The 26,067-nt window shown below is 41.7% G+C and overlaps 1 long non-coding RNA gene across 1 annotated transcript; it reads right to left on the bottom strand.

Moving 5' to 3' along the window:
* Positions 1–4,221: 4,221 nt before the first annotated feature.
* LOC135549888 (uncharacterized) lies at positions 4,222–13,143 on the bottom strand. Its single transcript, XR_010457036.1, has 2 exons — positions 13,034–13,143; positions 4,222–5,781 (listed from the first exon to the last, which is right to left on the bottom strand). It is a non-coding gene; the product is annotated as an uncharacterized LOC135549888 (long non-coding RNA).
* Positions 13,144–26,067: the final 12,924 nt, after the last annotated feature.

The raw sequence follows: 26,067 nt of genomic DNA, 5'->3' as shown, positions 1-26,067 counted from the left end.
TACTCGGCCTTGTCTCAGGATGGTAAGTTGGTGGTTGAAGATATCCCTCTAGTGGTGTGGGGGCTGTGCTTTGGCAAAGTGGGTGGGGTTATATCTTTTCTGTTTGGCCCTGTCCGGGGGTGTCATCGGATGGGGCCACAGTGTCTCCTGACCCCTCCATGCTTCAGGACTACCTTGCATGATGACTCCTTGCTGTCCCCAGTCCACCTGGCCCTGCTGCTGCTCCAGTTTCAACTGTTCTGCCTGTGAATATTATTATTTGACCATGCTGGTCATTTATGAACATTTGAACATCTTGGCCATGTTCTGTTATAATCTCCACCCGGCACAGCCAGAAGAGGACTGGCCACCCCACATAGCCTGGTTCTTCTCTAGGTTTCTTCCTAGGTTTTGGCCTTTCTAGGGGGGTTTTCCTAGCCACCGTGTTTCTACACCTGCATTGCTTGCTGTTTGGGGTTTTAGGCTGGGTTTCTGTACAACACTTTGAGATATCAGCTGATGTACGAAGGGCTATATAAATATATTTGATTTGATTTGATTTGATTTGCATAGGGATAGAAGAACGGCTGCCCACTTATGGCTGCCACCCTGTCCAGTCATGTGAAATCCATAGATTAGGACCTAATGAATTTATTTAAATAGATGGATTTCCTCATATGAACTGTAACTCAGTAAAAAAAAATGTTGCATGTTGCATTTCTATTTCTGTGTGGTATAGTGTGTCTTGGCATAAAACATGAAGACACAGAAGTGCATAACGTTACACACTTTCAAAAATATTGTTAGTGCTTTTGGCAATATGACTGTAACTCTTTCTATAATTGTGTTAGTGATAGAGGGAACTAGTGAAGCACTCGTAATGTATTGTCTTAAAGTCAGAGGACAATTGGATCTGGTTAGGATCAAAATGGCAACCCTGTGCTCCTCAGGCGAGCACACTAATCGCAGTCCGCATTGAGTCAAGTTGTTTTGGAAGTGGACAGTGGGAGAATCTAATTTCCTTGATTCCCTGTGTCCTCACTCATCTCCTTTTTCTCAAACCCCATTGGATGAGAAGGTCAGATTCAAGGAAATGCAATTGTGATTATCCAATAGTATTGCTACACTATTTCCACTTCCTCCTCCGGGAAGCTCATCTCTGCTCTTCATCTTGCAAGTAACTCTGCATCTTAGCTGTGAATGCCTGTCAATGGATCCCACTTCTGACACCAATGTGCCAAACAGGGTAGTTGACTCTGCCTAGGATCAAACCAGCAACTCTGTGCTCCAAAAGCAGGTGCACAAGCTGAAGTGTCAGTATCGTTACTTGGAAGTGGTGGTACAGTGGGGCAAAAAAGTATTTAGTCAGCCACCAATTGTGCAAGTTCTCCCACTTAAAATGATGAGAGAGGCCTATAATTTTCATCATAGGTACACTTCAACTATGACAGAAAAAATGAGGAAAAAAATCCAGAAAATCCCATTGTAGGATTTTTAATGAATTTATTTGCAAATTATGGTGGAAAATAAGTATTTGCTCACCTACAAACAAGCAAGATTTCTGGCTCTCACAGACCTGTAACTAATTCTTTAAGAGGCTTGTCTGTCCTCCACTCATTACCTGTATTAATGGCACCTGTTTGAACTTGTTATCAGTATAAAAGACACCTGTCCACAACCTCAAACAGTCACACTCCAAACTCCACTATGGCCAAGACCAAAGAGCTGTCAAAGTACACCAGAAACAAAATTGTAGACCTGCACCCGGCTGGGAAGACTGAATCTGCAATAGATAAGCAGCTTGGTTTGAAGAAATCAACTGTGGGAGCAATTATTAGGAAATGGAAGACATACAAGACCACTGATAATCTCCCTCGATCTGGGGCTCCACGCAAGATCTCACCCCGTGGGGTCAAAATTATCACAAGAACGGTGAGCAAAAATCCCAGAACCACACGGGGGGGGGGCCTAGTGAATGACCTGCAGAGAGCTGGGACCAAAGTAACAAAGCCTACCATCAGTAACACACTACGCCGCTAGGGACTCAAATCCTGCAGTGCCAGACGTGTCCCCCTGCTTAAGCCAGTACATGTCCAGGCCTGTCTGAAGTTTGCTAGAGAGCATTTGGGTGATCCAGAAGAAGATTGGGAGAACGTCACATGGTCAGATGAAACCAAAATATAACTTTTTGGTAAAAACTCAACTCGTCGTGTTTGGAGGACAAAGAATGCTGAGTTGCTTCCAAAGAACACCATATCTACTGTGAAGCATGGGGGTGGAAACATCATGCTTTGGGGCTGTTTTTCTGCAAAGGGACCAGGACGACTGATCCGTGTAAAGCAAAGAATGAATGGGGCCATGTATCGTGAGATTTTGAGTGAAAATCTCCTTCCATCAGCAAGGGCATTGAAGATGAAACGTGGCTGGGTCTTTCAGCATGACAATGATCCCAAACACACCGCCCGGGCAACGAAGGAGTGGCTTCGTAAGAAGCATTTCAAGGTCCTGGAGTGGCCTAGCCAGTCTCCAGATCTCAACCCCATAGAATATCTTTGGAGGGAGTTGAAAGTCCGTGTTGCCCAGCAACAGCCCCAAAACATCACTGCTCTAGAGGAGATCTGCATGGAGGAATGGGCCAAAATACCAGCAACAGTGTGTGAAACCCTTGTGAAGACTTACAGAAAATGTTTGACCTCTGTCATTGGCAACAAAGGGTATATAACAAAGTATTGAGATAAACTTTTGTTATTGACCAAATACTTATTTTCCACCATAATTTGCAAATAAATTCATTAAAAATCCTACAATGTGATTTTCTGGATTTTTTTTCTGTCTGTCATAGTTGAAGTGTACCTATGATGAAAATTACAGGCCTCTCTCGTCTTTTAAGTGGGAGAACTTGCACAATTGGTGGCTGACTAAATACTTTTTTGCCCCACTGTATACGCATAACAAAGGCAGGATTACTGCATAATATATAACAAATAAATAAAGCCGTTAAATTGGTAGCCAACTACTGACACAAAAGAACTGCTTGTAAAATGGCAGTGCTTTTCTTAGTTCTGATGATAACTTAGCAGCTGTTCCACTGGCCCGTGCTTCCTTACGGGCAGCCATGTCGCGGTGTCCCAAATATTGCCCAGATGTGGCCTGTGGTTACTCTAAAATTGCGCAACCGTGTAAACATTGATCATTTGTCTGTGCGCTTATGGTTCCAATCTGAACACATGGCTCCTTGGTTGACCCTAAAAACTGTCCCTCAATATGACAGCAACCGTAGGCCTGCTACAGAAACAAGTGTACTCATCTGTAGAAACCTGATTACAATAAGATGTTCAGGGAATTGTTTTATTTGACTCTAAAGTACTATTTCTTTCATACGGTATACGTTCCAGGCCCTGGATGTTGGAAAACTGTCACTCCAGGTAACTTTCTTTACTGCGGCAATACTCATTTGGCGTTTTTCTTTTCTTCTCTCCACATTTATGAATTCTCAATGCAAACTTACACTGGGCTACGAGTTGATTCGAAGATCTGGGTTCAATGAAAAACAGGCTGAACAGATAGAAATTCCGGATAGACATTTGTGGTTTTACCTTTTTAAACGCAAACACTTCTTGTGTTGACTTCATCGGACATAGTACACAGTCCATGGTACAAGAATGAGTCGGTCCACTACAGTCAGCATTCACAGGTCACTTGCAAACATGCCTAACGGAGTCTATAATATCTTGTGGGCCATAGTGCACTCATGCAAACATCTCTTTAAAATCCAACATTGTCATTAAAAACATCGCATTCACCCGCAACGTAGTGCACGCCTCCACACACATTTCACACATTGTACTCTTGCTTTCTACGTGATACATAATTCTACGCACACTTCACGCTGACCGTTCACAGTTTACACTCCTCATGTAGTGCCCACATGTACTCTTGATTGTACATTCCTCACAACAAATTGCCCATAACCATCTACATGTAGTGTGGTCTTGATAACATACAGTATATTTACAGGCTATTACATACTTTGCTCATATAGTACACATTTGTTGTTCATGTAGAGTACACGTGGTTGTTAAACCGTACAGTACATCACACTATCAAACTTATTTAGTACACAGCCATTGTATAATTTCTCCAATAAAGTCTGAAATGGTGCAAACAATAGGAAACATTTTCAACATTGTGGAAGTTAATCCTCAAAAGCATGACATAAATCAAAATATGAATTGCAGTTGCTCCGAATGATAGTCATATTATTTATTACCAAAAAAAGTTCAAATATAAAAGTTGCATAGAGTAAGAGTAAAAATGTTCACATGAAATCCCCAAATAATTGTTTGGAAACCTGTATATGTAACTTTCTAGTCAATCCATTCGTTGAAGATCTATAGATGTCCCCGTACGGTCATGCAAATTAAAACATTCCAATGTTCATATTTTGATATTGATACACTTGTAAAAAATCTATAAAAATCCAAATCAGTTGAGAAAAACGCTGTAAAATCCCAACATATTTTACTGTCTGGACCAGGGTTAATTTCTAGTCTCTCACATCCCCCTACAGTATATAACAGATTGTCTGGGGAAAAATCTAAACCCTCTGAGAATTTGAATGATCGTCATTAGCAAATGATAAAATATCTACTTTGTGGATTCATTTGCATAGGTTTCAAAAGATGCATAGAAATAATATACACAAAATAAAACACATTTTCGCACTAAACTAGTATTCATATCCCTATAACACATAAGTAATCGTCCTACTCTGATTTTTATACCACAATTGTTTAAATCACTCAATTAGCACATTTCTATGTTTCTACTTGAATTCATTGTACGTGTTCTATCTATACATACATCATCTGAATACTATGTGCGATGTCCAATAAAAGATTCTTATTTGCCAGTTGTAACCTCCCCTTGATAATAAAATCAGTGGTGCTGTGCGATTCTACTACTAAACCATACAATCTCCTCCAGTGTCAAATGTTATTTTTGCCAGATAGCATAAAGCACATGATAAATCCTATGTCCGTTAACCATAAGGAGGTTCAAATACATTTACTATGATTTGTGATGTGATTTGTGTGTGTGTGTGTGTGTGTGCGTGCGTGCGTGCGTGCGCGTGCATGTGTGTGTGTGTGTTACAGAAGAACAGACCTTGCGCTGAGTGAGGGTGACTCAAAGTGTATGTACTTAGACAAACCAGCACACATACACAGACAAGCACAGCACACATGAACAGATCAGCATGCTGACCCGTGTCGAATGTATTGCAGATGTGACAGACACAGCTGTGTGTAGAGCCGTCTCAGAGAAGACAGTGTACCATCACAACACAGAACACACACATCTCACACCCTCCATTTCTGCCCATGTATCCAGTCAGTTAGTTGTAGGAGGATAGAGACACACTAGTGCACAGTAGTCCATTTCAACTTCTCCTCTGATTGGTGTATCCAAAGACGGTCTGGGGATTAGGCCCACAGAGGCAGCTGTGGTTGAGTATCCACTCGTATCCATGACCCAACAGTACATTACCCCATGTTCAGTTTGTCAGGCATGTCCAGGCATGTGCCTAAAGTTCACCCCAACCAAAACGAGATTGTTCAATGCCCACAAAGTGCTTTAGGTTTAAATATTGGGGCAGACAAAAATGGAAGAGGAGCCAATACGGTTCCATTTAGGTCAGGCGGGCACCACTATGTTCAGAAATGGACATCACCATTTGTGAGGTGGGGTGGCCGTTGGAAGGTGGTGGACTGGCTGTGACATAACTTCAATGTGATGGGTCACCTAGGGGGATTGAAGAAGGGCAGAGGTTAAAAAGTGCTCCTTTTCATGGGTCTAACAGGCAAGCTTGCAGTAGTAGGGCGAAGCAGAGGGGGATTTTGGTTAGAATGGGATTCAATTTGAGTCAAGAATTTGCTCCCTTTCATGGACCCCCTGTGTGTGAATTGATCTACACTACAAGGATTGCAAATGCATACTTGCACACTCATCTTCGGCACATCTATCACTTCAGTGTTTAATTGCTATATTGTAAGTACTTAGCCACCATGGCCTATTTATTGCCTTACCTCCCTTATCCTACCTCATTTGCACACATTGTATATAGATTTAAAAAAAAATGTTTTTATCCCGTTTTCTCCCCAATTTCGTGGTATTTTTTTTAGTAGCTACTATCTTGTCTCATTGCTACAACTCCCGTACGGGCTCGGGAGAGACAAAGGTTGAAAGTCATGTCATGCGTCCTCCGATACACAACCCAACCAAGCCGCACTGCTTCTTAACACAGCGCGCATCCAACCCGGCAGCCAGCCACAGCAATGTGTCGGAGGAAACACCGTGCACCTGGCAACCTTGGTTAGCGCGCACTGCGCCCGGCCCGCCACAGGAGTCGCTGGTGCGCGATGAGACAAGGATATCCCTACCGGCCAACCCCTCCGTAACCCGGACAAATGCTAGGCCAATTGAGCGTCGCCCCACGGACCTCCAGGTCACGGCCGGTTACGACAGAGCCTGGGCACGAACCCAGTGTCTCTGGTGGCACAGCTGTATATAGACTTTTTTATTGTATTATTGACTGTATGTTTGTTAATTCCATGTGTAACTCTGTATTTGTGTCGCACTGCTTTGCTTTATCTTGGCCAGGTCGCAGTTGTAAATGAGAACTTGTTCTCAACTAGCCTACCTGGTTAAATAAAGGTGAAATTAATAAAAACAAATATGGTGCCAACTCCACCTAGCCATCTGGTAAAGCTTAGGTGGAGCATCCGTCCATATTACATCACTTACGTAGGCCTACATGAACCCAGTCCTTTCAGGTCTCCTAAGACAACTCGCCAAGGGCCTAGAGAAGGGAGGATTGGTATTGGATCGGAATGGGGGCAGGTCTAACGTTCTACCAACCTTAGAAATGGGTCATGTGAAGAGACTCAAACACCAGGAGGATTTGGAGATGGCAAAAAAAAACTAAAATACATTACTCATCTGCCCTATGGTATTATTACATATAGGATTTTCTGAAGTGGTATATATCTCTATGCATGTGTCTTAACATTAAATATGTCATATACTTTATAGTACAGCTGCCATTTATGTTGAGGTATATTTGACTTAATACACTTGTCCTCAGCTGGACACCCATCCTCACACACACAGACCTAGCTAGACAGGTCTGCAATATGCCTCTAACCCCCCCCCCCCCCCCCATTGAGGCACACATGTCTAGTAACTACAGTCCAGTCACAAGCTGCACCACCCCACCCCATCCCATCCCAACAGACACACACCCAGTTACTTCCCCCTCCACCTCCCTCTCATCCTCATCCATTCCCAACACAGTCTCAGTCTCCATTGCCACACCACTGTCATTGTCTAAGCCCCTTAGTGTTTTCCCACGCTTTATTTGTCTATGTCCTGTTTGCGGCTGGCGGGGGGCCCTGATGAGGTCGCCATGGCAACCAACATTTGCATGCCCCTGATTGGAGTACGCGGCGAGCTAATTATTCAGTGCATACACTTTAAATAAACAATAAAGTAGGACGTATGGAAATGTGGACCCCAGTATTAGACCGTCTGTGATTAACACTAAGCTGAAACGCCAACAAAACATTTGAGGGAATACTGTTTCAGTGGGGACGACCTTATTCTCTTTACTTCGTCATCCAAATATTTAAAAAGGATTTATAATGTAACATTAATGTTGTAACATATTAATACAATAAAAATATTATTCTTATTACAAGTCCAACTTTAATTGTATTTCTTTGATTCTATCTTGTTTGCTTTCAAACAAATCAGAATGTTGATATTTTGCATTATAAAGGGATAATATGACGTGTGTGTGTGTGTGCATGTATGTGTGTCTAGTCTACTTGAAAGCCAACTTGACAGCAAGGGAAAACTCTGTTCCTCAACTTCAGTTCTTCAACTCCAGTTCCTAAACTAGGGATTCATGTGACGAGGAGAAGGTGAAGAACTGGCTCCACAAGAGCACCATGTTAATCTAAGGCTTCTAAGCACTCCTATGACAAACAAAGGTGGTGGTGGGGTCCGGAGGAGGGGGGGGGGGGGTTACCATGACAATGGGCGGCATTGTTTGCCAATCCTCCCCTTCCATTAATCAGGGCGAGCCGGGTCTAATTGGCGTTTTGGTTAAGCTGGTCTTCAGACCCCTATCCCTCCACTGGCCTAAATAATGGCGTTATGCCACAAGTGCCGCCGCACCAACGAAGGACAATGCTCTGCTTGTTGGCTGCGCTGAGCAAGGCTGAACCGCCCCACCCCCGTCTCCCAAAATAAACCTCACACGGAAACACAAAGAAAGCCACTCGCTATTGAGACTTCACTGTCTCTCCTCATCGGTCTCCCCATCCTTCCTCTTTCTCTCTCTCTCCCCCATCTCTCATTCACTCTGCTCTCTTACCGAGCTCACTCCTCCTCAGTTCTCTTTCTGTCTGCTCCACTTCTCTCCTCCCAAGTTGGCCCCTTGAGTTTCCATGAACTTGGACAGAGTGATCAACACTACTAGAAGTGTTAATTGTCTTACCAGACGTTGGAGAACATCTTGTCAGTGTGTGTGACTTCATTTTCTTGGTATGTCCGTTGGTGCATCCCACTTCGACCGGTTTCCTCTAAACTCATATAGTAGTTTTTCTCGGGATTAAACCAATTCTGTCACCTGACAACATGAATTACTTGCTAGTAAAAGGGGTGTGACTCTGCTTTTCTCCAAAGCTATTTTTTGTCAATAGCACATTGATTGAAGTTCAGTTGAAATAAGAACTGTCCTTGCATCAATTGTCAGTGAATCAAATGTCCAATAACTCTGTGTATAAAATATAGTGTTATGTATATTTGTAAAATTGTGTGAGTGTACTAAGGCATGTGCTCAAGATTTTTGAGTTAATATTCTGTGTGAGGGTATTGTAGACCGTGTGTGTATTTGTGTGTGTGTTTGTCTCTAGTGTCTATGCATGTATACACTGTGGTTTGTGTTGATAAAATGATGTGTATAGGTGTGTGTAGCTGGTTATCTTTCACATGATTTAACCATCCTCATCTACATGCTCCATGAATATAGAACGCTTGCATGCCCCATATGCAAATAGACCCACCGTGTTAAGTCATTAATATGCACTCCTAATTAAAACACCCTCAATTGATTGAATTAATGTTGCCGAAATAAGTCAGGTAAAATAAATTCCTCTTCGCAAGCGGTTTTGAATTCACAAAATGGCTGAACGACGCCATTTGCAGCCTCATCGCAAAGAAGGGCACAACGATCACCGCATGAGAATGAAGAAGACCACAGCTGCCCCTCAGAATGCCAGCTTAAAATACTTTTTTTTTTAAATCAAATGGCTTCGTGATTAACTCAGATCACATCCCCTCCTCCCATGTCCCTCGGTGCGATCTATGCAATTAACACACTGCCAGTAATTAACACTGTCTCGAGGCAGCCAATGGTGCGGGAAGGCGAGGGGGGGGTCCAAAGCGTGATGGGTGGAAGGCTCAGGGTTAGGAATAGGACACGAAAATAACACTACCCATGTCATTTTTACTTACTGCCATTTTGTGCCAGTCCTTGTCCTAATCTAAGATGGTGGCAGCAGGGCTGTGACTCGTTGTGCAGGAGAGGGGGGGCAAACTAGGGAGGGAGGGAGAGGAGGGAGTGAAGGAGTGAAGGATGCTGGGATAGAGAAGTGAATCTCTTTCATTTAGTCAGTGCATTACAGAATGGTTACCAGGACAGGAAGATAGGGGGATGGGAGGGATAGAGGAAGGGAGATGATTGTCAGGTCTACTGGCCAATGAGTGGGACATGCCTGCATGTCTTGCTCAGGTTCACGCACATGCACTCACACACACAAACATCCATACACTGACACATATCGCGCATGCTTAAAGAATTACTAAACTATTCATATTTGGAGGAGATGTAAATGTCAAAATGTGCACAAAAAACTATGTAAACATTTGATATACACACCATGGATGAACAAGATAACCTGACTATTTTTACTATATTCCACACATGCAATATCTACGCACACACACACACACACACACACACACACACACACACACACACACACACACACACACACACACACACACACACACACACACACACACACACACACACAGAGAGACAAGCAGCCAACATACTCGTCCTCATGGTATGGTCTGCCCCTGAGCATGCAAATTACATTCATTATGCAAATACATGCAAATCAGAACCAACCATCTGAGAATCCAGGCTGGGAAAAAACGAGGAGAATAAAATGAAATGAATGACAGAGAGTGAGTGAGAAAGAAATCAGAAACGTGGGATAAAAATCCTCTTTCACTGCAGGCGTCAGGGTGGAAGGAAAAAGTACGGTGGCCCATACTAGAGCAAAAAGACTGGCGCAGATCTTTTGTCGAATCAACAAACAATCGCTATGGCTGATTGTTATTTCCTTGTTAGAATCTCCATCTTTAACCAACAGCTGTTCAGTTGGGATTACAGTACAGAACAGTGGCAAGTATTTCAAAAAGCTCACCAAACATCAAGTCTAACGAATAGGGAAACTCAATCAGCTAACAAATTCAATCTTCAATTGGCACCAATGTATAAAAAAAAGGGAACAGAGATGCGAGACGGCTACCAGTATTGCAAAGACTGAGTGTACTAACAGGTCCTGGTGACAGTCACTTTTTCTACAGATCATTTACACAATACCCCCAACTATGTGGACAATTTATGCTACAATACTTAGCACTGTCCAGCTACGGCTAGCACTAGAAATAATCAAACAACTGCATATCAGTTGTGTTTTATCTGCAAACCAAATACTGTGAAGCTTGATTAGCACAGCATACAGTTTATCTAAGCAGAGCAGAGGGATGTTGTGGGTTGGGCTCTTGAGCAATACGCATTTGCTTGGGGCCTCTGACTCGCTGGGGCCACCTCAGTTTCGTTAAAGCTGGCCACACTTATAATGCATGGCATTGAAGTCAACAAAACGACTAATTTACAATACATCATCCTCAGATTTGACCAGAATTAAAAAGATATATTCTAACACTTTCAAATATCAGAGAAACAACTAGATGGAACTAGCCTCACAACACAAATTAATCAGAACAGTGGAAACGGAATGAACCTAAATCGACTAATCAGCTAATAAAACTAACAAAAGAATCACCAAACAAATAGACGGACACATTTTTCCCCCAAGTGAACGGCAAATAAATCAGCAAACACTGTACACTTTGTACAGGAGGAAAACACACAGGGCTGGAGGAGAAACGCTGCCTCACTGCCTCTCCTTAGAGCAAAACCGTGAGATAAGTTCTTGATTTTTAGTCAAAGCATGTAAGATGGACGCCTCTTTGTGAACAAGAGTGTGGTAGGTGAGAGACAGGGAAAGAGGTTATGTAGAGTATGAGTAGAGTATGTTTTTAGAGAGGGGGGTGATGCATGGGTACCTGAATGGCGCCACTAATTGCCACTTGAGGTGGTACCTGCCATCTAAGGGCCCTCGGCCCGAGCTTGAAAAGTACAGTATGCAAAATAAGCAGCCATTCTGGAGACTCTGACATTAGTGACGCAGGTCGATATGAAGATGCTTGGATTATATGTGTACGGTATGCTTTCTGTGTGAATACCACAGAATGGGGTGTGTGTTTTCATGGAAGTATGTCTGTATGTTCGCAGAACTCCAGCTATACATGTACTGTATATGTCTACCCGTTCTACTGGATCCACTTCTTGCTTCCTAATTCTTTAAGCGGTGAGGGTGGCATACAGAGACAGAGAGGGGGAGACAGAGAGAGAGAGGAGGAGGCAGAAAGAAAGAGGGGGAGGCAGAAATAGAGAGGAGGAGGCAGAAAGAAAGAGGGGGAGGCAGAAAGAGTAGCGAGGGAGAAAGAGTGAGAGCCAGAATCAGAGAGAGAAGAAAGAAATATCTGTCAGGAGGCCAAGCTCTGGCTAAATGATTGTGCTGCAGGTGTGTGTGTGTGTGTGTGTGTGTGTGTGTGTGTGTGTGTGTGTGTGTGTGTGTGTGTGTGTGTGTGTGTGTGTGTGTGTGTGTGTGTGTGTGTGTGTGTGTGTGTGTGTGTGTGTGTGTGTGTGTGTGTGTGTGTGTGTAAGCACTGTGCATGGTTGAGAGGAGTCATTGGTGTATGGCAAAAATGCTTGTATTTTTTCAAACTTGAATCGCTAGCTTACTGGCAAGACCGGCCAGTGAATGGTGAGACATTTGGACCCTCTTTTGCTTGTAGATGGAGGAGAAAAGTCTGAGGGAGGTCTTTGTGCAGGAGTGATGTCTTTTTACTCTATCACTGCAGTAGAGAAACAGCTCGGTATCTCGCATGCTTTCTCTCTGTCTCGCTCTCCTTGCTTTATTTGTCAGTGCTGACAATACTGATGGTAATCGAAATATCACCGTTACTCGTACAGCTACACCTTTCATAAAGTTGCGCCATGAACCGCTTAACTATGTTTCATGCTGTATATCAAACCCTAATGGCTTGCCTCTTCTGCCAATTCGAAGCCTCATTAACTTAAATCCACAAGAATACACACTGAAAAAGGATATCAATGAGCCTAAAACAATCATCCCAAAACTAGTTGTGAAAGCTATCCACCTAAACACACCATGTAGAAAACAGAACATGTACCCCTATGCACAGTCCCCTTATTTGGGCCATATGTTTTTCAACAACAATAAAAATATATATTTTTTAAAGGGGGTGAGTCTGTTGCTCTAACAGCTTACAGTAGCTTCCTCCACTGTCCGACTGCCCCATACTGGGCTTGAACCAGTCATTCTCTGCTTCACAACACACGCGACCGCCCTCTTTGACGACATGCGAACCGATTAAGCAGTACAAAAGATCCCTCTTGGATGGCTCCGTCAGCGACATTTCAAGCTTGCTGTGGAGTGAGTTTACGGTACGCTCTTAACTCTGATACACGTATATCCCCAAAACGTACTAAACATGCTCATGTGAGCCTACCTTAGTGACAGTTGAGCCTGACATTATACTGTACCTTTAAGGCTTCTGATTGGTCGGCTGGGCACAAACGCCAGAATGACTTCCTCGCGACCGTCGGCCATTTTGTTTCTTTTGGTTGGCACAAGAGACCGGCCTCGCGGGAGCGTAATGGGATTCTTGTTACTTTCGGTTATCTAGCTTTATGAAGAATGTACACCACTCATACAGCTAGATAACCAAAGATAACAGCCAACCCCTCGGGCCCATCCCGGACCCACTCAGGGAAGAGGAGTAGCAGCTAGGCAGGGATACACACACACACCTGTAGACGAAGTACAAACAAATGATGCACTCTTATTATGGCAAAGTATTGAATGTGAAGAGTGAGTGGACAAACACACAGTAGGTTTTGTAACGGAAAGAGAAAAGCTTTCAATAGCAAAGAAAAAACAAATATCACAGAAATCTGTCATCTTAAACAATGTTAGCAAATACAGTGCCAAACAACCTTACAATCAGTAGTCTACAGGTGACCAGTCTGCCTCAATATATGCAGGACAGGCATTTCTTCCTATTACTTGTCTATTAATTGACTAATCATGTTGTTAATAGTGAGACTAATCACGTTACCAAGTGTGGGAATTCTATTTCAATCAACTATTGTCAAAGGGAACAACAAGTTTACTCTTGTTATGTGGCCTGGAAGTATCTACTATAGTAGGCCTGTATTATAACAAAATCAATACAGCTCATTTTAAATGATGAGATCATTTGAACATTATAAGACTCCTAGTTACTGGTCCTAAATAAACTTCACTTGACTTCCAACCTGACATCCAATCCGCTGTCAGAACGCGAGTTGTGCTTGTTCAATGAAAAATCAAAACCCGATATCATATTGCAAATCTGTGGTAAATATCATGGCACTGGCATAGGCCTATCAGTACGGCCCGTTGTTAATCACTACAATGGAAACCTACAGCCACTTTGTTAGGCTGTTATTCCCAACTGCCGGGACAATATGGCGTCGGTGTGTTTTTGCTTGTGCCTCTTTGATGTTCAAATCAATGGCGATCAACAGAGAACACACCCGTACAGAGCTCCTCTCTTCGCCATCATCAGATTCAACAAGGAACATCGCTGTTGCTTCATGTTCTTCTTCAGCCAAAGAAATAGTGAGTGCTTCATGAGCATAAGAGTAAGAGAGCGTGTGAGAGAGAGAGAGAGAGAGAGAGAGAGAGAGAGAGAGAGAGAGAGAGAGATGGTTCCAGAGAGAAGGAGGAAGCCAGAGAGAACTCGTTGCCTTTTTGAGATTTTGAGGCATTTTGAGACTTAGAAACATATTTTCTTCACAATAAGTTAGGCAAAGTGAAGGTCCTTATAGAAAGAAATGTGTTATTATTATTTTTCATTCTTATAATGATTATTTAGCATATTATAGCCAATTCAATTATCATAATGCACATAAAGTGTTGAATAATTACATCATTTTTGTTTCGTTGTATTATAATGCATCTGAGACGCAGGGATTTCTGTCTGAAAATGTATCACTGTTGGATTCAATACAAACTTTATTCAATTGAACGATGTTAAGAACGTTTTTCCATAGGAATGTGTAACGCAAAATCGGTGTATTGGCCGCAACGGTGCCTAATTTAAATTACATACGCTTCCATATATGTATCTATATTAATATCCAATCGAATATTTGAGCCTATCTAGTTACATCATTCCAATATGAAGAGGAATTGGTGAATGAATGCAAACGTTAATATTAAACTAAATCCTGAGAAACGATTTTCAAATAAAATAATGTATTTATGTTGCATATGCCTACACTATTAAATTGATTGCGGAAAAGCTTAATTTCGAAGCCTGTTGTTACGATATTAAAATTGGTTGTATATAATGGATTATTTTTTTTCTTTACAGAAATGAACACTGCACCATCATTGGCAGTTTAATTTCTGTAATAACGCAATGAATATTTCGTCCATATTCTTGAGTATTCGTGTTAATCGGGTCAAATTAGTATGGATTGCATAACATATCTGATAGATGATTATTATACTCTAAACCCACACCTTAGTCAAAAAAAAAAATATTTAATTGAAGGCTGACTATTTCGACCCAATTCTGTAACCTATGACAATTTAAACAATACAAACATCTGCGATTCTTGAAATAGTATATAGGCCTATTACTCAACCTGTTTTTTAAATGTCAGAGCACCTTCGGTTTTAGAAATACAAGAGCATTTTGAAAGTTTACACATTTGAATATCGGTCAAGATGTCAAGAAAGTTTTTCGACTGTGATCCATACAATTGAAAGGGTGGATTGGTGTTGCTGCTCAAGAGGATAGTTTTCTTTATTTTGTGTGATCGACTATGAGAACAAATATCAAAGTGGAAGCCAAAACCCCCTTGACATCTTACTTTAAATGATTTTTCCGTTTGAATTATGATATTCGTAGGTCTACATATTAAACATATAGGCCTATAATAATACACTTTTAAAAGGTTTTTATTATGGTGATACCTTGATATACAAGTTGAGTGAAACATACACACACACAAACATATTATATATGTGTGTGTTAGTGTGCGTATATTTGTGTGTGTGTGTGTCTGTGTGTGTTGTGAGAGAGGAAGAGAGAGAAAAAGGCAAGGACAGAGACATACAAATCATGTCTCAGTTTGTACTATGAAAATGTATCTGAAGAGCACACACTGAACACGTTGCATGCAGTTCTATGGTCACATGTAGATTTCTAATGATGCGCACAGCCCCATTTGAAGTGTCCCCAAAGAGAACCAGATGTGATTTCGCTAGTCACACACCCTATTGCCCATGAGTCATGTGATGGCTGCTACACAGGTAGGCCAATCAAACGAATTATACATTCTCCGAGGTGCATTTGTTATATCCTCTGTCTTTATAGCTTATTCCAGGGATTTTAAGAGGCCAATGTGTACAAATTAAGGATTCATTAACATTCATTTTAGGCTAGCATGGGACAAATTGACTGGTTGTTCAAATCGCTTTTTATGGCATGATGGTCTAGGCCTACCCCATATCAACGGTCCTTAAAATATGTTTACCTGTGCAACTTGGTACGCCTTCATATATCGTTGGACGAAGTGCTGAAATGGAAGGAATAAGTTAGTTGGCGAAAACGGAACATAACAATAAGCAAACTCATAATTCAGACGCAGCGATAAAATAACGCCATAAAATATATTTTATAGGACTGCTGGTAACTATCGCTGTCCATTGGAAACGGAAAGGCATCGGAATAAACACAACTGCAGTAAGACGCACATGCTTCTGCGTGAGCCAAGTTCGTGTGTTCTTGTGTGTGCGGATGCGTGTGTGTGTGTTAAATATCTGACTCACGTGTCGGGTTCAATTCAAACAGTCTAAAGCATGGTCAATGACAATCCCGCAAATAACCAATACAAAGCAAGTACTTAACACCTAAAGCAGCCTGCAGGCAAGTGCTTCTAATCACGAATAAACTTTTCTTATCCCACCCCTATTGGTGACTATAATAGGCCACTATAAAACAATAGCAGCAGTCATGACTCTGTCGTCCATGCGCTGTGTAACCTCATCAATAACCAACTACCCTTTTATCTTGATTGTAACGGCATAATACAGGGCATGGCGACAATGCTACCATGTTAGTTAGCAACATGTAAATTGGCAACATCAAATCATCTTCAGCTTAGCATAAACGACGTTATGCAGAACGGAATAACACAGTAATAATAACAACAACAAGCCTAATAGTAAGAATAACTAATAACTGAATAACGAATAATAATAATAATAATAACGGACATATAATAGTTGATGGTAATATTATTAACAGTTATGCATTTCATCTTTCAATATAGTTTTTTTTTTAATTTGACCTTTATTTTACTAGGCAAGTCAGTTAAGAAATAATTCTTATTTTCAATGACGGCCTAGGAACAGTGGGTTAACTGCCAGTTCAGGGGCAGAACGACAGATTTGTACCTTGTCAGCTCGGGGATTCGAACTTGCAACCTTTCGGTTACTAGTCCAACGCTCTAACCACTAGGACAAAACTATATAGACTTTTTAATTTTATTTACATGTTTTATTTTATTAAATTTCAGAGCGCAATACAATAACACAAAAACATAAGACATCATAGGACATTTGTTTAAACTATATAGGCCTATGTCTTGCTCAGGCCATAAAACTACGTCACGTTAAAATACTAGGCCTACTCCCAATACACAATCCCAAAGGTTTTTAATCAACCTCTTTCCAAATCAGATTTAAGGGAGTTAGTCCCAAAATACCACAATCCTAGTAATCATACATTTCACAAGGAAGTGGGGGGTGACGCGAGAAAATAATCGCCTGAGCACCACTTCACAGCTCACAAGCAGACATTTCAATTGACAAATGCGCAATTTATTTCCAATTACATGCCGGTTGTGAAAGCGAAGCAAAAATTGGACTAATAGCCATGAGAAAATGCTGACGTTCTGTTTGGGAAGTAAACCATTCACATAACAAGGTCGTCTGTTTCAGAAAACAGAAAGTGCACATTAGATGTTTGAAATCACCCTTTTTCGTCCCAAAAAAGTTTAAACACGATTTACGTAACAGGCCCCATAAGGGCTTTGCTCTATAATCCCCATGCTGCTCGAGCCAATGTGTTGTGTCGGTGCCCAGCTGGTTTCATGTAATCATGTAATCATCTTTGCTTTTTACATAATTTTTACTCTTGACCATTTTATGCACTAACCTGCTACAAGTCCATAGCAAACATATACAAATATTATTTTGGATTGTCTGGGTAGCCTTGCTCAATTCTCCATAGCCACACGCGAAGACATAGGCCTATACATTAAACAAGAATTCAGAAAAAATAGTTACATTATAGCCTATAGTGTGTTGAAGAAGTTGGCTTCGATTTAATTGATACCTAGGCAGACAAGGCAAGTTTGAATGTAGGCCTATATCAGGTAGTCCAGGCCTATACAGTGATAGCTTATTCCGCCATATGGGGGAGTCATATGGAATGTGTAATCATGGTATAGCCTAAGGCCTATAATATCTGTTTTCGTTTAGCTATTAGATCACCATATGGCGCAAACACTGCATAGACCACACAATAAGAAGGCATTGGCGAGAGGAACTCGTGGTATCACGGTATTTTGTGAGTTCTGCAATGGTCGTTTATAGATTTTCCCACAAAGCCTCAATCAAGTCTGCAAAAATCAGACACGAAAAGCATGCGAGTATAAATAAGTACTTCTCATCATCTCCCAAAATGAAGTGAGCCTATGTAGGCTATACCAGCCATACATTCGCAGACCACACCAGCAAAACGTCCAAGTGGAAAGCCAGCGTGACCTTCCAACTCCGTACCCAAGGCAAACTTACCCTGAATCGCATCGTTCAACATAGCCTAATGAATCATGCGCACTCGCTCACATAGGCTACTCTCTGCATCTCCATGATAACAATAGGCTACAAAAGGCTTACATGTGTTGGGATACTTATTGTGTTAGTCACATTCAACCTTCCCACGAGAGAAGAGACTATCTGTTTTGTGAATATTAGAAATGTACAAGTGTTATTTAACTATCGATTTAATCCACAAATCGTTGTGTCCCTTTCAATTACATAGTTCCCTATTGACTGCGACTATCCCTCTTGCCAGACACCGAACCTATAATGCATTACTCATACACAGAATGAAGAACAAACAGTTACCATATGCATAAAGCCATTGCGCTGGCAACATCGGTCACAAATAGGCCTGTATGTTATTTCATTCCATAACGTTCGACTCTTACCCTCAGAAGAAAAGGGTGGATCTAGTGGGGTTGTCACGCACCTCTCACAACTGCCGACTTGTCTGCATGAGCAGAGCGATGTAAACGAAATGAGCACCTACAGAATAATATCAGCAGATTCTCGAGCTTCGTGGCGACGGTTGATGGTGACGTCGCCTGGGACCATCCATTGGTTTTAAATCAACCGGGTCCCACTGTTTCTTCACAGCTATCGTAGTAGCAATATTTCCCACACAGACAGCCCTGTCCTCCCCCTTGTAAAAGGCAGAGTTGGGGCTGTCCGTTTTCCTAGCCTTCCAACCTGACAATACGACCGTTTCCAAACTGGTTATGGTCTGGATCTCGTATGTCAGAAATCATATACCATTGCCAAGGCCCACCCCTTTGTGACTCAATGCGGTAACATCGTTGTCCCCACCCTCTGATATTAACCAGACAAATCCGTGGAGTGACAATGTGGACCTGTCGCAACATTCCAACTCCCTCCGCACTCCCGTATCGCATCGCATACATACACACGCACACATTTTCTCCCTCCTTTTCTCCCTCTCTCTCTCTCTCTCTCTCTCTCTCTCTCTCTCTCTCTCTCTCTCTCTCTCTCTCTCTCTCTCTCTCTCTCTCTCTCTCTCTCTCTCTCTCTCTCTCTCTCTCTCTCTCTCTCACACACACACACACACACACTTGTCCCTGGCCTATACATATCAATCATCACAAACAAACGTGTAATAGCTTATAGGACTACATACTGAGGTCTATATTTGACCAAAAGTAACCAAAATAGCTTAGAACTACATTCAACTGGGGTATATTCATGTGAACGTTGTGAATTATAACTAAGATATAGGCTTGGATAAATAAATACAACTATTGATGGAGAATAACAAAGGGAAATATATTTTTATGTATGAATTAATATATTTCATAATGGTCCACCAGAAACCATTCACGCATAGCAAACTAGAGCGCGTCCGTTAGGTCATAGGGGTTGGACAGTGCGTTTAAACTGTCAGCCAAGTTCAGACTTCCAAGAATGCGAGTTTGTGGGAGGCAGTCTGGGCTGGCTGCATGATTATCATGATAATCACACATGGGGTTGGGGCTAAGAAACCCCTTGAATAGGCTATTTGTTCAATAAGGGGCGAATCCACCAAACAGTCATTGTAGCTACTGGCTCACCCCTTATTGTTGATTTGAATAAATGAAAAAAAAGATGTCCCTGTCTTCTCAATTTTTGGATGTTTTCCTGGAAACCACCTTATAAATACAGCCACTGTTTCATGTTTTGCCTAAACCGCTCTCGGCCACGGGGCTCCTTTTAAAAGTTCGGGTAATGGGCTATGGATAATACAACACAATGGCCCCGTTTTCTCCCAGCAATGCATGGGAACCCGGATCCATCGCAGTTGACAAGAGACTTTCAGAATCGTGATGAGATGACTCAAGTTCATTATCAAACCGACCCGACCCGCCCCCCGCCCCCTCCCTCCAGTCACACACACACACACACACACACACACACACACACACACACACACACACACACACACACACACACACACACACACACACACACACACACACACACACACACACACACACACACACGCAGGCGCGCGACACACGTTGCCAAGATACCGGCGTGAGAAGCAGACACTTGGCAGGTCGTATGTCACAATCTCAGAGCCTTGCAGACAGCAGCAAACCACATGCAATGTCACACTATTCTTTTATTCCGCGCTACCAGACTAGACCAGTACGTTTAGCGGTACACTGTGAGAAATACATGCAAAAGTATACAACAAAAGACTACTACGCATGCGCTATGAAATAAAGAACAGTTTTAACAAAGTCGACTGAGAAAACTAACGTGGATAGAATCATAAGAAGCACGAGCGACATTAATTATTTTGAAGCAGAGGGCGAGTGTAGACCGCTTATGTTGCGTTTGGATGTTTCATTTGTGCATCTTCAATAATATTTTCAGCGTATATAGTGATTTTAAATATTTCCCACAAGATTTCGTTCAATTTCTAAGATGGATTTTCAAAACCTTTAAAGCCAGTAATGCAATGGCCACCCGTCATTCAGGGCCGAGCCCCACCTGTTTTGAGCCAGAAATGTTTGCCTGTTTTGCATGATATTTTGGCATTAATATGTGTCACATATCCGTTTGCAAACAATGTAAATTATTAGTTAAAAAAAGAAATAATTGCATTAATAAATCTGCATACAAACATGGACTCTTTTTTGCTTTCTTGAGTAAGGCGCCTCCAAAATGCAGGTGTTTAAGCCTCTGTGGTGGTGGGGCAGCCAGTGGAAAATATGGAGTGTAGGGGTTGGTAATGTTCTCTAGTTGCGCAGTGATCGGCTCATTGTTCTGTCACTCATGGGGACACCATGTCACCACCAAATCTAAGGATAGAGCTCGAAAATTCAAGCCCCTTGGGTGCTGCCATAGAGTTACATTAGAAGTGCCCATCCAAGAAGGCTCAAGGTCATTGACCATAGATGAAATGACATCAAATCACATTATATCAACAGTAGCTTTGATTGGACTGATCTTAGCTAGCAGTCATCATCATGAATCAAGTCAACAATCTACTGGCAAATCCTTTTTAATCCTTGTCATATGAAGAGAAATAATGAAGATACATTTGTATCTATAATTTATCTGTGCAAATTGGCCATTGGACATAAACATTACACAACAAGTTGGAAATCACAAATTCAACAATGAGTGGTTTGAAAGGAATCAGTGGCTAACTGCAAGCATTGCAAATAAATCACTATCCTGCTATTCAGTGGAGTGGATGTGTGGTCCAAGTCTGGGTTTAAGGGTCTCTTTTCCAAGTTTAAAATTATAAACATTCAACATTGGCCATGCTGTCAATCCAACAGGATTTCTGCCACTCTCAAAACAACGGTGAACTTGGAACTGGGAAATCTTACTTTAGTGAGTTCAAGACAACTGGTAACACTGGGTAAAAGATCTCCGACAGGGAAAATACGTTTTGAAAGGTCATCCAACTCGGAATTGTAAGTCGGGAACTCGGCCTCTTTCTAGAGCTACGACCTGAAAATCACTGACGTCATCATGATTCAACCTTGTTTTTTGTCAGAGTTACCAGTTGTCTTGAAAGCGCCATACATCCAGAGAATGGCAGACTTTGGTGACAAAGTTTGATGACAAAATTTGCCCATGAAGGACCACCGCGCCGCGCCACCTTCCTGTTCAAGTAAGCACAGCACAACAAGGTGAGTCCAAAAATGTCTTGTATGCTGCTGCATAAATGATGCAATATGCCAGGGAGATATGTAGGTAACAAAGTAATACTGATTGTATGTTGTGTAGTAAGACGTTAGTAGCCCATATGCCTCATGCACCAAATTATTAGGGTCTTTCCCTTTTAAATGTTGTCTACTGTTCTGATTTGGTGGTGCACATGTAGCCTATAACCTGTTTCAGAGAAATGTAATCATTGAATATTGTAAGAGCTTTCATTGTCTGCTTATATGCCCTCTTCATTTATTATATGGTTCTCACTTAGTGTACAGGGAGATCACTGTAAGAATGGCCCATGTTCTGAATTCTGTCGCTGTGAATTTCAAAAGTGCTGAACAAATAGCTGTATTGACTACGTCTGTCCCAGCTCACTCATTAATGTCTCAAACAAAATTATTGATTGTCTCTTATCCACTTGTCGTCCCTTTATGCCATAGTTTGTAGATCTCAAATGTCAATAAAAAACACATTTGTTTAAGCAAGTAATACATATCAGCTATGCTTTTTTTAAAGGCAGTAAATGAGGCTGAGTGAACTGTTTCGCTGCCAGACAAGGTTCTGCTGATAGCCACTGATAGCCAGGTGTAGCAGTGTTAAGGTGTTGAGACCTCTGTTGGGACTCTGCTGTTGGGACAGCTTTATGTAGGCCCTAACAGTTTGTGTGCACCATTTGTCACTGTTAAAGTGCAATTAATGTATTGTTTAGTGTTGTGTTGTGTAGTGTAGTGGCTTTGCTGGCATATATCCCCAATTTTTATTTTTGCCCCACCAAGATTTACATGCTAAAATCGCCACTGCATTGATGTTGCCCATGTTCGCAGTTCATCAACAGAATTTCTATAAATCTAATTGAATTTTGAGGGTAAAAAACACTCTCATAAGGAAAAGGGCCAGGCAGGATGCTATATATACACACATTGCCAAAAGTTGGAAGCACAGAATCATCTAGAATGTCATTGTATGCTGAAGCATTAAGATTTCCCTTCACTGGAACTAAGGAGCCGAGCCTGAACCATGAAAAACAGCCCCAGACAATTATTCTCCATCCACCAAACTTGACAGTGGACACTATGCATTTGGGCAGGTGGCACTCTCCCGGCATCCTCCAAACCCAGATTCGTCCATCTGACTGCCAGATGGCAAAGTGTGATTCATCACTCCAGAGAATGCATTTCGACTGCTCCAGAGTCCAATGACAGCGAGCTGTACACCACTCAAGCAGATGCTAGGCATTGCACATGGTGATTTTAAGCTTGTGTGCGGCAGCTTGGCCATGGAAACTAATTTCATGAAGCTCCCAATGAACAGTTTATGTGCTGAAGTAGTGAGTGTCGGTAGTGAGTGTTGCAACTGAGGACAAACGATTTTTACACGCTAAGTGCTTCAGCACTCGGTGGTCCCGTTCTGTGAGCTTGTGTGGTCTACCACTTCCCTTGTGTGGCCTACCACTTCCCGGCTGAGCCGTTGTTGCTCCTAGACATTTCCACTTCACAATAACAGCACTTACTGTTAATCGGGGCAGCTCTAGCAGGGCAGAAATTTGACGAACCGACTTCTTGGAAAGGTGGCATCCTATGACGGTGCCACGTTGAAAGTCACTGAGCTCTTCAGTTATATATATATATATATATACCAGTTTGACTGGTATACATAGTACCAGTCAGAAGTTTGGGCACACCTACTCATTCATGGGTTTTTCTTTATTAGTACTATTTTCTACATTGTAGAATAATAGTGAAGACATCAGAACTATGAAATAACACATATGGAATCATGTAGTAAGCAAAAAAGTTTTGAGAGAATGCCAAGAGTGTGCAAAGCTGTCATCAAGGCAAAGGGTGGCTACTTTGAAGAATCTCAAATATAAAACATATTTTGATTTGTTTAACACTTTTTTGGTTACTACATGATTCCATACTTGTTATTTCATCTTTTTGATGTCTTCACTATTTTACAATTTAGGCAATATTAAAAATAAAGAAAAACCCTTGAATGAGTAGGTGTGTTCAAACTTTTGACTGGTACTGTATGTGTATATATATATATATATATATATATATATATATATATATAAAATAATCTATATGCAGTTATTTTGTGGGTCCCTGTTCTAAAAATAATTAAACTTGCTGGCATCCTCTTACGCTCCCCCACTCCTGTCTCTATTCTGAGATAGATAGGGTAAAAAAATCAAATAAAAGAACACACACAAAAAACTGTCATGCCAATATTCAAATTTAGGGGCTGTGATTTGAAGGAGAAGGAGAATGAAGGAGAAAGACATTTCAGGACGGTTTTCTACAATTATGCTTTAGCCTTCTGCTGCCCCAGTATCTCTGCTTTAGATATGTCGACTATGAGGATGTGTGTCTTCTCTAACACCCAGGAAGCTCCGATTCCAACTCCAATAGATAGATCTGCAAGCGTTATAATGTCAAAATACGTTCCTTAACACATTGGAGGTACCGAATAGGTGTGTTTTTTTGTAGCTTTATTTTGAATTTTTTTGGAAGTACATACCGGCTGTAATGTGATTAAATGAAGATAGTTACTTGGCGATACTCCATATTTGGTGACTAATGAATGTATTTTGACATTATAATGCTTGCAGAGCTGTCTAATGTGAGTTTGAAATGGAGCTTCCTGGGCCTTAGAGAAGAGATTCGTCATACTCATCAGAGAAGCGACACGTCATAATCATTGTCGACATCTCTAACGCACAGATACTGGAGAAGCCTTCTGCATGGATAGCAGTCAATATCCAAATATGCTGTATATCTTTAGCATGCAGAGGGCTTTAAAAAAATAGTTTGGGGTGTGGATCTGCTGTCCAGGGATGTGTGTTGTTTAGGGTACAGCTCCTAGGTGAGGATCTGCTGTCCAGGGATGTGTGTTGTTTAGGGTACAGCTCCAAGGTGTGGATCTGCTGTCCAGTGATGTATGGTGCTGAAGGAACAGCTCCTATGTGTGGATCTGCTGTCCAGTGATGTGTGGTGCTGAAGGTACAGCTCCTAGGTGTGGATCTGCTGTCCAGGGACCTGTGTTGCTGAGGGTACAGCTCCTAGGTGTGGATCTGCTGTCCAGTGATGTATGGTGCTGAAGGGACAGCTCCAAGGTGTGGTTCTGCTGTCCAGTGATGTGTGGTGCTGAAGGGACAGCTCCTAGGTGTGGATCTGCCGTCCTATGATGTATGGTGCTGAAGGGACAGCTCCTAGGTGTGGATCTGCTGTCCAGGGACCTGTGTTGTTGAGGGTACAGTTCCTAGGTGTGGATCTGCTGTCCAATGATGTATGGTGCTGAAGGGACAGCTCCCAGGTGTGGATCTGCTGTCCAGTGATGTGTGGTGCTGAAGGGACAGCTCCTAGGTGTGGATCTGCTGTCCAGTGATGTATGGTGCTGAAGGGACAGCTCCTATGTGTGGATCTGCTGTCCAGTGATGTATAGTGCTGAAGGGACAGCTCCTAGGTGTGGATCTGCCAGCACCACACATTGGAAAGGGAAAGGAGGATACCTAGTCAGTTGTACAACTGAATGCCTTCAACTGAAATGTGTCTTCCACATTTAACCCAACCCCTTTGGAATTGAATAGTGTGTTGCACTATAATGGTTAGCTGTCTTGACTAAAAGTAGTGCTTAAATCTATGGTTCATTCTGGGGGCTTTAGTTTACAAGTGGGTCGTTCTTGAATTGCAGAAGCATTTGTGTCCCTTGCCTTTGCAACCATGAAAAACACTTTAAAATGACAAATAGTTATGCATTGTACATGTATTCTTTTTTTATATTGAACTGTTTATCAACGATTAAACATAATGCAAGTTATTTATACTGCAACATTTTATGTTTATGCATTGTTTAAAGTAGCTTACTTAGGGTGAACAAATAGGTTTTTTCCCAGTAGTTACCCAGTAGAATTTATTATTTTGAATGCTAGAAAGTAAACTCAATTATTTAATAAATTGTA

This window comes from Oncorhynchus masou, chromosome 12 (assembly GCF_036934945.1).
Source record: "Oncorhynchus masou masou isolate Uvic2021 chromosome 12, UVic_Omas_1.1, whole genome shotgun sequence".
In the NCBI taxonomy this organism is placed as follows: domain Eukaryota; kingdom Metazoa; phylum Chordata; class Actinopteri; order Salmoniformes; family Salmonidae; genus Oncorhynchus; species Oncorhynchus masou.
Note: the sequence above shows the minus strand (reverse complement) of the source record. Positions and strands in the feature narration are given on the sequence as shown.